A 12389-nucleotide genomic window follows, 5' to 3' on the forward strand; every position below is an offset into this window, starting at 1 on the left:
ATAGTGAAGAAATACTCAAAATATGCTTCTTTGGCCGTGAAACGTCGATTTTGAAAATGTTATTAAAAATCGAGGTACATTTTTATTTATTGTTCAATCGAGATGAAATCACTTTTAATGAGTGTTTTATTGGGAATTAAGCTGAATTCGGTCAAAAATTTCTCCAGAAAAAAATGCATTCAAAAAAGTACCGAAAAAATCGCATGTTTTTCTTCTTCAAGATACAAAATCCGTGACAACGATTTCTTATTGAAAAATTTAATTTTAACAGTTTTTTGATTGAATATCGTTACATTTGCTTGAATTAAAGCAAAAAGTATAAAAATAATGGTTTCAGTGATCATATTTGAAAATAGTGAAGAAATACTCAAAGTATGCTTCTTTGGCCGTGAAACGTCGATTTTGAAAATGTTATTAAAAATCGAGGTAAATTTTTAATTATTGTTCAATCGAGATGAAATCACTTTCAATGAGTGTTTTATGGGGAATTAAGCTGAATTCGGTCAAACATTTCTCCAGAAAAAAATGCATTCAAAAGCGTACCGAAAAAATCGCATGTTTTTCTTCTTCAAGATACAAAATCCGTGACAACGATTTCATATTGAAAAATTGAATTTTAACAGTTTTTTATAAAAGTATAAAAATAATGGTTTCAGTGATCATATTTGAAAATAGTGAAGAAATACTCAAAATATGCTTCTTTGGCCGTGAAACGTCGATTTTGAAAATGTTATTAAAAATCGAGGTAAATTTTAAATTATTGTTCAATCGAGATGAAATCACTTTCAATGAGTGTTTTATAGGGAATTAAGCTGAATTCGGTCAAACATTTCTCCAGAAAAAAATGCATTCAAAAGTGTACCGAAAAAATCGCTTGTTTTTCTTCTTCAAGATACAAATTCCGTGACAACGATTTCTTATTGAAAAATTGAATTTTAACAGTTTTTTGAATGAATATCGTTACATTTGCTTGAATTAAAGCAAAAAGTATAAAAATAATGGTTTCAGTGGTTATATTTGAAAATAGTGAAGAAATACTCAAAATATGCTTCTTTGGCCGTGAAACGTCGATTTTGAAAATGTTATTAAAAATCGAGGTACGTTTTTATTTATTGTTCAATCGAGATGAAATCACTTTAAATGAGTGTTTTATAGGGAATTAAGCTGAATTCGGTCAAAAATTTCTCCAGAAAAAAATGCATTCAAAAAAGTACCGAAAAAATCGCATGTTTTTCTTCTTCAAGATACAAAATCCGTGACAACGATTTCTTATTGAAAAATTTAATTTTAACAGTTTTTTGATTGAATATCGTTACATTTGCTTGAATTAAAGCAAAAAGTATAAAAATAGTGGTTTCAGTGATCATATTTGAAAATAGTGAAGAAATACTCAAAGTGGTCTCCCTCCCAAGTACTGACTGCGCTCGACGCTTCTTAACTTCGGTTATCGGACGAGAACCGGTGTATTCAGCGTGTTATGGCCGTTTCTCGAGAGTGCTAGTTAATAATTTGAATTAAATTAACTTTCATCTTTATAAAACAATAACAAAAAGAAGATATGTTTGCTTTTTTCATATCGGGTGGAATTTAAAAGAGGAAACAAAAGTGAAAAAGCCAACGGCTCGCAGTATTCCCAAGTACTGACTGCGCTCGACGCTGCTAACGTCGGCGATCGGACGAGAACCGGTGTTCTCAGCGTGATATGGCCGTTGCCGAGAGTGCTAGATAATAATTCGAATTTAAATTAAGTGAGACAAATTAACCTTCATCTTTTTAAAACAATAACAAAAAGAAAATATGTTTGCTTTTTTCATATCTATTGGAATTTAAAAGAGGAAAAAAAAGTGAAAAAGCTAACGGCACGCAGTGTTCCTAAGTGGTCGCCCTCCCAAATACTGACTGCGCTCGACGCTGCTTAACTTCGGTTATCGTACGAGAACCGGTGTATTCAGCGTGTTATGGCCGTTGCCGATAGTGCTAGTTAATAATTTGAATTAAATTAACTTTCATCTTTATAAAACAATAACAAAAAGAAGATATGTGTGCTTTTTTCAATTCGGGTGGAATTTAAAAGAGGAAACAAAAGTGAAAAAGCCAACGGCACGCAGTATTCCCAAGTACTGACTGCGCTCGACGCTGCTAACGTCGGCGATCGGACGAGAACCGGTGTTCTCAGCGTGATATGGCCGTTGCCGAGAGTGCTAGTTAATAATTTGAATTAAATTAACTTTCATCTTTATAAAACAATAACAAAAAGAAGATATGTTTGCTTTTTTCATATCTGGTGGAATTTGAAAGAGGAAATAAAAGTGAAAAAGCCAACGGCACGCAGTATTCCCAAGTACTGTATGCGCTCGACGCTGCTTAACTTCGATGATCGGACGAGAACCGGTGTTTTCAGCGTGATATGGCCGTTGCCGAGAGTGCTAGTTAATAATTCGAATTTAAATTAAGTGAGACAAATTAACCTTCATCATTTTAAAACAATAACAAAAAAACATGTTTGCTTTTTTCATATCTATTAAAATTTAAAAGATGAAAAAAAAGTGAAAAAGCCAACGGCACGCAGTGTTCCTAAGTGTTCTCCCTCCCAAGTACTGACTGCGCTCGACGCTGCTTAACTTCGGTGATCGGACGAGAACCGCTGTATTCAGCGTGATATGGTCGTTGCCGAGAGTGCTAGTTAATAATTCGAATTTAAATTAAGTGAGACAAATTAACCTTCATCATTTTAAAACAATAACAAAATGAAAACATGTTTGCTTTTTTCATATCTATTAAAATTTAAAAGAGGAAAAAAAAGTGAAAAAGCCAACGGCACGCAGTGTTCCTAAGTGGTCTCCCTCCCAAGTAGTGACTGCGCTCGACGCTGCTTAACATCGGTTATCGGACGAGAACCGGTGTATTCAGCGTGATATGGCCGTTGCTGAGAGTGCTGGTTAATAATTTTAATTTAATTAACTTTCATCTTTATAAAACAATAACAAAAAGAAGATATGTTTGCTTTTTTCATATCGGGTGGAATTTAAAAGAGGAAACAAAAGTGAAAAAGCCAACGACACGCAGTATTCCCAAGTACTGACTGCGCTCGACGCTGCTAACGTTGCGATCGGACGAGAACCGTTGTTCTCAGCGTGATATGGCCGTTGCCGAGAGTGCTAGATAATAATTCGAATTTAAATTAAGTGAGACAAATTAACCTTCATCTTTTTAAAACAATAACAAAAAGAAAATATGTTTGCATTTTTCATATCTATTGGAATTTAAAAGAGGAAAAAAAAGTGAAAAAGCTAACGGCACGCAGTGTTCCTAAGTGGTCGCCCTCCCAAATACTGACTGCGCACGACGCTGCTTAACTTCGGTTATCGTACGAGAACCGGTGTATTCAGCGTGTTATGGCCGTTGCCGATAGTGCTAGTTAATAATTTGATTTAAATTAACTTTCATCTTTATAAAACAATAACAGAAAGAAGATATGTTTGCTTTTTTTCATATCTGGTGGAATTTGAAAGAGGAAACAAAAGTGAAAAAGCCAACGGCACGCAGTATTCCCAAGTACTGTATGCGCTCGACGCTGCTTAACTTCGGTGATCGGACGAGAACCGGTGTTTTCAGCGTGATATGGCCGTTGCCGAGAGTGCTAGTTAATAATTCGAATTTCAATTAAGTGAGACAAATTAACCTTCATAATTTTAAAACAATAACAAAAAAAACATGTTTGCTTTTTTCATATCTATTAAAATTTAAATGAGGAAAAAAAGTGAAAAATCCAACGGCACGCAGTGTTCCTAAGTGGTCTCCCTCCCAAGTACTGACTGCGCTCGACGCTGCTTAACTTCGCTGATCGGACGAGAACCGGTATATTCAGCGTGTTATGGCCGTTGCCGAGAATGCTAGTTAATAATTTGAACTAAATCAACTTTCATCTTTATAAAACAATAACAAAAAGAAGATATGTTTGCTTTTTTCATATCGGGTTAAATTTAAAAGAGGAAACAAAAGTGAAAAAGCCAACGGCACGCAGTATTCCCAAGTACTGACTGCGCTCGACGCTGCTAACGTCGGCGATCGGACGAGAACCGGTGTTCTCAGCGTGATATGGCCGTTGCCGAGAGTGCTAGATAATAATTCGAACTTAAATTAAGTGAGACAAATTAACCTTCATCTTTTTAAAACAATAACAAAAAGAAAATATGTTTGCTTTTTTATATCTATTGGAATTTAAAAGAGGAAAAAAAAGGGAAAAAGCTAACGGCACGCAGTGTTCCTAAGTGGTCGCCCTCCCAAGTACTGACTGCGCTCGACGCTTCTTAACTTCGGTGATCGGACGAGAACCGGTGTATTCAGCGTGATATGGCCGTTGCCGAGAGTGCTAGTTAATAATTTGAATTTAATTAACTTTCATCTTTATAAAACACTAACAAAAAGAAGATATGTTTGCTTCTTTCATATCCGGTGGAATTTAAAAGAGGAAACAAAAGTGAAAAACCAACGGAACGCAGTATTCCAAAGTACTGTATGCGCTCGACGCTGCTTAACTTCGGTTATCGGACGAGAACCGGTGTATTCAGCGTGTTATGGCCGTTGCCGAGTGTGCTAGTTAATAATTTGATTTAAATTAACTTTCATCTTTATAAAACAATAACAGAAAGAAGATATGTTTGCTTTTTTTCATATCTGGTGGAATTTGAAAGAGGAAACAAAAGTGAAAAAGCCAACGGCACGCAGTATTCCCAAGTACTGTATGCGCTCGACGCTGCTTAACTTCGGTGATCGGACGAGAACCGGTGTTTTCAGCGTGATATGGCCGTTGCCGAGAGTGCTAGTTAATAATTCGAATTTAAATTAAGTGAGACAAATTAACCTTCATAATTTTAAAACAATAACAAAAAAAAACATGTTTGCTTTTTTCATATCTATTAAAATTTAAAAGAGGAAAAAAAGTGAAAAACCCAACGGCACGCAGTGTTCCTAAGTGGTCTCCCTCCCAAGTACTGACTGCGCTCGACGCTGCTTAACTTCGCTGATCGGACGAGAACCGGTGTATTCAGCGTGTTATGGCCGTTGCCGAGAATGCTAGTTAATAATTTGAACTAAATCAACTTTCATCTTTATAAAACAATAACAAAAAGAAGATATGTTTGCTTTTTTCATATCGGGTTAAATTTAAAAGAGGAAACAAAAGTGAAAAAGCCAACGGCACGCAGTATTCCCAAGTACTGACTGCGCTCGACGCTGCTAACGTCGGCGATCGGACGAGAACCGGTGTTCTCAGCGTGATATGGCCGTTGCCGAGAGTGCTAGATAATAATTCGAACTTAAATTAAGTGAGACAAATTAACCTTCATCTTTTTAAAACAATAACAAAAAGAAAATATGTTTGCTTTTTTATATCTATTGGAATTTAAAAGAGGAAAAAAAAGGAAAAAGCTAACGGCACGCAGTGTTCCTAAGTGGTCGCCCTCCCAAGTACTGACTGCGCTCGACGCTTCTTAACTTCGGTGATCGGACGAGAACCGGTGTATTCAGCGTGATATGGCCGTTGCCGAGAGTGCTAGTTAATAATTTGAATTTAATTAACTTTCATCTTTATAAAACACTAACAAAAAGAAGATATGTTTGCTTCTTTCATATCGGGTGGAATTTAAAAGAGGAAACAAAAGTGAAAAACCAACGGAACGCAGTATTCACAAGTACTGTATGCGCTCGACGCTGCTTAACTTCGGTTATCTGACGAGAACCGGTGTATTCAGCGTGATATGGCCGTTGCCGAGAGTGCTAGTTAATAATTTGAATTTAATTAACTTTCATCTTTATAAAACAATAACAAAAAAGTAGATATGTTTGCTTTTTCATATCTATTAAAATTTATAAGAGGGAAAAAAAGTGAAACAACGGCACGCAGTGTTCCTAAGTGGTCTCCCTCCCAAATACTGACTGCGCTCGACGCTGCTTAACTTCGGTTATCGGACGAGAACCGGTGTATTCAGCGTGATATGGCCGTTGCCGAGAGTGCAAGTTAATAATTTGAATTTAATTAACTTTCATCTTTATAAAACAATAACAAAAAGAAGATATGTTTGCTTCTTTCATATCGGGTGGAATTTAAAAGAGGAAACAAAAGTGAAAAACCAACGGAACGCAGTATTCCCAAGTACTGTATGCGCTCGACGCTGCTTAACTTCGGTTATCGGACGAGAACCGGTGTATTCAGCGTGATATGGCCGTTGCCGAGAGTGCTAGTTAATAATTTGAATTTAATTAACTTTCATCTTTATAAAACAATAACAAAAATGAAGATATGTTTGCTTTTTTCATATCTATTAAAATTTAAAAGAGGAAAAAAAAGTGAAAAAGCCAACGGCACGCAGTGTTCCTAAGTGTTCTCCCTCCCAAGTACTGACTGCGCTCGACGCTGCTTAACTTCGGTGATCGGACGAGAACCGCTGTATTCAGCGTGATATGGTCGTTGCCGAGAGTGCTAGTTAATAATTCGAATTTAAATTAAGTGAGACAAATTAACCTTCATCATTTTAAAACAATAACAAAATGAAAACATGTTTGCTTTTTTCATATCTATTAAAATTTAAAAGAGGAAAAAAAAGTGAAAAAGCCAACGGCACGCAGTGTTCCTAAGTGGTCTCTTTCCCAAGTAGTGACTGCGCTCGACGCTGCTTAACATCAGTTATCGGACGAGAACCGGTGTATTCAGCGTGATATGGCCGTTGCCGAGAGTGCTGGTTAATAATTTTAATTTAATTAACTTTCATCTTTATAAAACAATAACAAAAAGAAGATATGTTTGCTTTTTTCATATCGGGTGGAATTTAAAAGAGGAAACAAAAGTGAAAAAGCCAACGGCACGCAGTATTCCCAAGTACTGACTGCGCTCGACGCTGCTAACGTCGGCGATCGGACGAGAACCGTTGTTCTCAGCGTGATATGGCCGTTGCCGAGAGTGCTAGATAATAATTCGAATTTAAATTAAGTGAGACAAATTAACCTTCATCTTTTTAAAACAATAACAAAAAGAAAATATGTTTGCTTTTTTCATATCTATTGGAATTTAAAAGAGGAAAAAAAAGTGAAAAAGCTAACGGCACGCAGTGTTCCTAAGTGGTCGCCCTCCAAAATACTGACTGCGCACGACGCTGCTTAACTACGGTTATCGTACGAGAACCGGTGTATTCAGCGTGTTATGGCCGTTGCCGATAGTGCTAGTTAATAATTTGATTTAAATTAACTTTCATCTTTATAAAACAATAACAGAAAGAAGATATGTTTGCTTTTTTTCATATCTGTGGAATTTGAAAGAGGAAACAAAAGTGAAAAAGCCAACGGCACGCAGTATTCCCAAGTACTGTATGCGCTCGACGCTGCTTAACTTCGGTGATCGGACGAGAACCGGTGTTTTCAGCGTGATATGGCCGTTGCCGAGAGTGCTAGTTAATAATTCGAATTTAAATTAAGTGAGACAAATTAACCTTCATAATTTTAAAACAATAACAAAAAAAAACATGTTTGCTTTTTTCATATCTATTAAAATTTAAATGAGGAAAAAAAGTGAAAAATCCAACGGCACGCAGTGTTCCTAAGTGGTCTCCCTCCCAAGTACTGACTGCGCTCGACGCTGCTTAACTTCGGTGATCGGACGAGAACCGGTGTATTCAGCGTGATATGGCCGTTGCCGAGAGTGCTAGTTAATAATTTGAATTTAATTAACTTTCATCTTTATAAAACAATAACAAAAAAGAAGATATGTTTGCTTTTTCATATCTATTAAAATTAATAAGAGGGAAAACAAGTTGGGAAAACCAAAATATTACCTCTCCGAGTCAAGACGACTACTTACAAACTTATTTACCCAGATATGGAAATGTTTCTTAAGTTAAAATTTATGAAATATTAAAGCAGTATACAAAGCATAGCAAATATACTGTAAATCAGACGACATTTTACATCCAATAATGATATACTTGTACACATTAAAATCATCCGATGGGGGAGAAACGGGAAATGAAGAGATACAACTTTGGAGGGATACTACCTTTACGTGTTTGTAAAGGCCCAATTTTCTACTCCTCAACTGTATACCCTCTACCTCTATGTTCAAAGCCATATTCACAACAGGGTTGCCATATAAACACTATCCTCTCGTTTAACCTCAACGATTTTCTTAGTTTGTCAACATGACTGTTAACGTTACATAACACCAAAGCTTATTTGTGGCTACACACACTGAAAGTAAATGCGTACCATGAAAAGCATGAAAACACGAAGCTATTATCCGATTACGATCAGACCTTTCACTGGTCTGGGCTGCGTTCAGCAGAGCTCACCAAAAAAGACAGCGGATTTTGGAAATGTTTACCGGTGAGCTCTGTCGTCATAGCTTTTCTCCGGTCATCGGCGTTTTATAAATGACGCTAGCGCAATAAAGCGTGCAAGGTACCAAGGCTTAACAAAAATTGTATGATAACATATTTATAGAGATAGATAACAACTTTTATAATTAAAATTAGAAACTAACATATCTCTTAAAATTCTCGCGTGATCAACTGGTTTCACGCCAATTAAATAGCTATAGTCCCATAGAGCTATTTGTATTGATTCATCCATGGTTTTTTCGCCAAGCTGAGAACTACACGTTTTACGTCACGTTATCCAAAAAGCCGACTATTTTCTTTGAAGACCGCGCTAGCTCAGCGCTAAGCACCGTGACGTCAAAATTCAAAAACAAAATCCCGTTATGTAGGACACTGCTAACAGCGCTGGGCTCTGCTGAACGCGGCCCAGATTTCCACCATGATAATATAATCTAAGCCTAATTATTTAATAGTGTATTTAACTTTCGGCTCACTCTGAACCGTTATTGTCTCTGCATTACAGAAACGAAAACCAAACCCAAGCGTTTACTTTTTGGTTCACTAGGCCTATTAACAAATATAAGTTCATTTGACCAACATTGTAGCGTTGCGCTTTATTCACTTTAGGAAGGATTATGCTATAAACAGATGTAGTGTAGCTTAAGTAATATATAAACATCCATTTTAAATAATAATATTAAAAAAAATCTTTGGAATATCAAAATGAAATAGAGCTTTAAAGCTACAAAAGTACTAAATGCATCATAATTACGAAAAATATTTCCACATATTCATTTTATATTATGGAAAACGGGAATATTAAGGTTCTGAAGGATTTCTTTACACATCAAAACAAAAACGAACTTCTAACGCAGCGCACTAGGGTAACAACGGACGGACACATATAGACAAACACATAGACTACTGTTTTACCCTTTCCGTATTAATTTTGAGTTTAGAGACATGATTATCTTAAATATTAAAATAAATATAATTAATATTAAATATTTTCTTCGATAGTTGTTCGCCTTATTGAGCGTTACATCGTTTTGAAAAAGAATAATTAAACATTCTTGAGAGACTTGACTAATATTGGCGTTTGAAATGAAGCATACGCCGGTTGCGTCGCCTTACTCAAATAGGTAGTATATAAGGGTGTCGAATCGCAGCTATGGATAAGAACAGCGCAATTGCGTGAACCTTTGGCGGAAGCCCCACCTTAGGAAGGCCGGACGTTTCTCGTAGCCCTGGCCGATCGCCGCGTATGTCTTAACCTTAACGATGATGATGGAGTAGAAGCCAGGTGTACAGACTGGTGTCCATGTGGGATGGACAAAAACAAAGACCAGAAGATGGTGGTGTTAGAAGCCAAGTGTACAGACTGGTGTCCATGTGGGATGGACAAAAACAAAGACCAGAAGATGGTGGTGTTAGAAGCCAGGTGTACAGACTGGTGTCCATGTGGGATGGACAAAGAGCAGATGACGGTGGTGATTAGAAGCCAGTGTGTACAGACTGGTGTCCATGTGGGATGGACAAAGACCACAAGAGGGTGGGGATTAGAAGCCAGTGTGTACAGACTGGTGTCCATGTGGGATGGACAAAGAGCAGCAGACGATTGTGATTAGAAGCCAGTGTGTACAGACTGGTGTCCATGTGGGATGGACAAAGACCAGAGGCTGGTGATGTTAGACAGGCAATGGAGTAATAGCCTGTAAGTGTAATACAATTTTCGAAATTTCCGGAAATTGAGAACACGTTTGCTCCGATTTGCAAACTGCGAACGCGGTCACGTGGGTATAACAACAGACAGACACACACACACACACACACACACACACACAGACACGTCGAAATTAGAACCTCTCCGTGACATACGTCACTCGGAGAGGTAAAAAGTGAAAAAACGGCACGCAGTGTTCCTAAGTGGTCTCCCTCCCAAGTACTGACTGCGCTCAACGCTGCTTAACTTCGGTTATCGGACGAGAACCGGTGTATTCAGCGTGATATGGCCGTTGCGGAGAGTGCTAGTTAATAATTTGAATTTAATTAACTTTCATCTTTATAAAACAATAACAAAAAAGAAGATATGTTTGCTTTTTTCATATCTGGTGGAATTTGAAAGAGGAAACAAAAGTGAAAAAGCCAACGGCACGCAGTATTCCCAAGTACTGTATGCGCTCGACGCTGCTTAACTTCGGTGATCGGACGAGAACCGGTGTTTTCAGCGTGATATGGCCGTTGCCGAGAGTGCTAGTTAATAATTCGAATTTAAATTAAGTGAGACAAATTAACCTTCATAATTTTAAAACAATAACAAAAAAAAACATGTTTGCTTTTTTCATATCTATTAAAATTTAAAAGAGGAAAAAAAGTGAAAAACCCAACGGCACGCAGTGTTCCTAAGTGGTCTCCCTCCCAAGTACTGACTGCGCTCGACGCTGCTTAACTTCGGTGATCGGACGAAAACCGGTGTATTCAGCGTGTTATGGCCATTGCCGAGAATGCTAGTTAATAATTTGAACTAAATCAACTTTCATCTTTATAAAACAATAACAAAAAGAAGATATGTTTGCTTTTTTCATATCGGGTGGAATTTAAAAGAGGAAACAAAAGTGAAAAAGCCAACGGCACGCAGTATTCCCAAGTACTGACTGCGCTCGACGCTGCTAACATCGGCGATCGGACGAGAACCGGTGTTCTCAGCGTGATATGGCCGTTGCCGAGAGTGCTAGATAATAATTCGAACTTAAATTAAGTGAGACAAATTAACCTTCATCTTTTTAAAACAATAACAAAAAGAAAATATGTTTGCTTTTTTATATCTATTGGAATTTAAAAGAGGAAAAAAAAGTGAAAAAGCTAACGGCACGCAGTGTTCCTAAGTGGTCGCCCTCCCAAGTACTGACTGCGCTCGACGCTTCTTAACTTCGGTGATCGGACGAGAACCGGTGTATTCAGCGCGATATGGCCGTTGCCGAGAGTGCTAGTTAATAATTTGAATTTAATTAACTTTCATCTTTATAAAACAATAACAAAAAGAAGATATGTTTGCTTCTTTCATATCGAGTGGAATTTAAAAGAGGAAACAAAAGTGAAAAACCAACGGAACGCACTATTCCCAAGTACTGTATGCGCTCGACGCTGCTTAACTTCGGTTATCGGACGAGAACCGGTGTATTCAGCGTGATATGGCCGTTGCCGAGAGTGCTAGTTAATAATTTGAATTTAATTAACTTTCATCTTTATAAAACAATAACAAAAAAGAAGATATGTTTGCTTTTTCATATCTATTAAAATTTATAAGAGGGAAAAAAAGTGAAAAAACGGCACGCAGTGTTCCTAAGTGGTCTCCCTCCCAAGTACTGACTGCGCTCGACGCTGCTTAACTTCGGTTATCGGACGAGAACCGGTGTATTCAGCGTGATATGGCCGTTGCCGAGAGTGCAAGTTAATAATTTGAATTTAATTAACTTTCATCTTTATAAAACAATAACAAAAATGAAGATATGTTTGCTTTTTTCATATCTATTAAAATTTAAAAGAGGAAAAAAAAGTGAAAAAGCCAACGGCACGCAGTGTTCCTAAGTGGTCTCCATCCCAAGTACTGACTGCGCTCGACGCTGCTTAACTTCGGTGATCGGACGAGAACCGCTGTATTCAGCGTGATATGGTCGTTGCCGAGAGTGCTAGTTAATAATTCGAATTTAAATTAAGTGAGACAAATTAACCTTCATCATTTTAAAACAATAACAAAATGAAAACATGTTTGCTTTTTTCATATCTATTAAAATTTAAAAGAGGAAAAAAAAGTGAAAAAGCCAACGGCACGCAGTGTTCCTAAGTGGTCTCCCTCCCAAGTAGTGACTGCGCTCGACGCTGCTTAACTTCAGTTATCGGACGAGAACCGGTGCATTCAGCGTGATATGGCCGTTGCCGAGAGTGCTAGTTAATAATCTTAATTTAATTAACTTTCATCTTTATAAAACAATAACAAAAAGAAGATATGTTTGCTTTTTTCAT

At 37.3% G+C, this 12389-nt stretch overlaps 1 non-coding gene and 23 pseudogenes across 1 annotated transcript; all 24 read right to left on the minus strand.

The window, feature by feature from the left end:
* Positions 1-1851: 1851 nt before the first annotated feature.
* LOC149716911 (5S ribosomal RNA) lies at positions 1852-1970 on the minus strand (annotated as a pseudogene).
* A 346-nt stretch (positions 1971-2316) lies between these two features.
* On the minus strand, positions 2317-2419 carry LOC149716912 (5S ribosomal RNA; annotated as a pseudogene).
* A 134-nt stretch (positions 2420-2553) lies between these two features.
* On the minus strand, positions 2554-2672 carry LOC149716913 (5S ribosomal RNA; annotated as a pseudogene).
* Positions 2673-2809: 137 nt separating this feature from the next.
* On the minus strand, positions 2810-2928 carry LOC149716914 (5S ribosomal RNA; annotated as a pseudogene).
* A 360-nt stretch (positions 2929-3288) lies between these two features.
* Positions 3289-3407, minus strand: LOC149716915 (5S ribosomal RNA; annotated as a pseudogene).
* A 123-nt stretch (positions 3408-3530) lies between these two features.
* On the minus strand, positions 3531-3633 carry LOC149716916 (5S ribosomal RNA; annotated as a pseudogene).
* A 134-nt stretch (positions 3634-3767) lies between these two features.
* Positions 3768-3886, minus strand: LOC149716917 (5S ribosomal RNA; annotated as a pseudogene).
* Positions 3887-4246: 360 nt separating this feature from the next.
* Positions 4247-4365, minus strand: LOC149716918 (5S ribosomal RNA; annotated as a pseudogene).
* A 347-nt stretch (positions 4366-4712) lies between these two features.
* LOC149716919 (5S ribosomal RNA) lies at positions 4713-4815 on the minus strand (annotated as a pseudogene).
* A 135-nt stretch (positions 4816-4950) lies between these two features.
* Positions 4951-5069, minus strand: LOC149716920 (5S ribosomal RNA; annotated as a pseudogene).
* A 359-nt stretch (positions 5070-5428) lies between these two features.
* On the minus strand, positions 5429-5547 carry LOC149716921 (5S ribosomal RNA; annotated as a pseudogene).
* A 342-nt stretch (positions 5548-5889) lies between these two features.
* On the minus strand, positions 5890-6008 carry LOC149716922 (5S ribosomal RNA; annotated as a pseudogene).
* A 347-nt stretch (positions 6009-6355) lies between these two features.
* Positions 6356-6474, minus strand: LOC149716923 (5S ribosomal RNA; annotated as a pseudogene).
* A 137-nt stretch (positions 6475-6611) lies between these two features.
* On the minus strand, positions 6612-6730 carry LOC149716924 (5S ribosomal RNA; annotated as a pseudogene).
* A 361-nt stretch (positions 6731-7091) lies between these two features.
* On the minus strand, positions 7092-7210 carry LOC149716925 (5S ribosomal RNA; annotated as a pseudogene).
* A 122-nt stretch (positions 7211-7332) lies between these two features.
* On the minus strand, positions 7333-7435 carry LOC149716926 (5S ribosomal RNA; annotated as a pseudogene).
* Positions 7436-7570: 135 nt separating this feature from the next.
* LOC149716927 (5S ribosomal RNA) lies at positions 7571-7689 on the minus strand. Its single transcript, XR_016368499.1, has one exon. It is a non-coding gene; the product is annotated as a 5S ribosomal RNA (ribosomal RNA).
* A 2578-nt stretch (positions 7690-10267) lies between these two features.
* LOC149716928 (5S ribosomal RNA) lies at positions 10268-10386 on the minus strand (annotated as a pseudogene).
* Positions 10387-10509: 123 nt separating this feature from the next.
* Positions 10510-10612, minus strand: LOC149716929 (5S ribosomal RNA; annotated as a pseudogene).
* A 135-nt stretch (positions 10613-10747) lies between these two features.
* On the minus strand, positions 10748-10866 carry LOC149716930 (5S ribosomal RNA; annotated as a pseudogene).
* Positions 10867-11226: 360 nt separating this feature from the next.
* LOC149716931 (5S ribosomal RNA) lies at positions 11227-11345 on the minus strand (annotated as a pseudogene).
* Positions 11346-11687: 342 nt separating this feature from the next.
* On the minus strand, positions 11688-11806 carry LOC149716932 (5S ribosomal RNA; annotated as a pseudogene).
* Positions 11807-11929: 123 nt separating this feature from the next.
* LOC149716933 (5S ribosomal RNA) lies at positions 11930-12048 on the minus strand (annotated as a pseudogene).
* Positions 12049-12185: 137 nt separating this feature from the next.
* LOC149716934 (5S ribosomal RNA) lies at positions 12186-12304 on the minus strand (annotated as a pseudogene).
* Positions 12305-12389: the final 85 nt, after the last annotated feature.

This window comes from Phalangium opilio, unplaced genomic scaffold (assembly GCF_054372755.1).
Source record: "Phalangium opilio isolate 3A_F unplaced genomic scaffold, DU_Popi_V2 ptg000003l_1, whole genome shotgun sequence".
NCBI lineage: Eukaryota > Metazoa > Arthropoda > Arachnida > Opiliones > Phalangiidae > Phalangium > Phalangium opilio.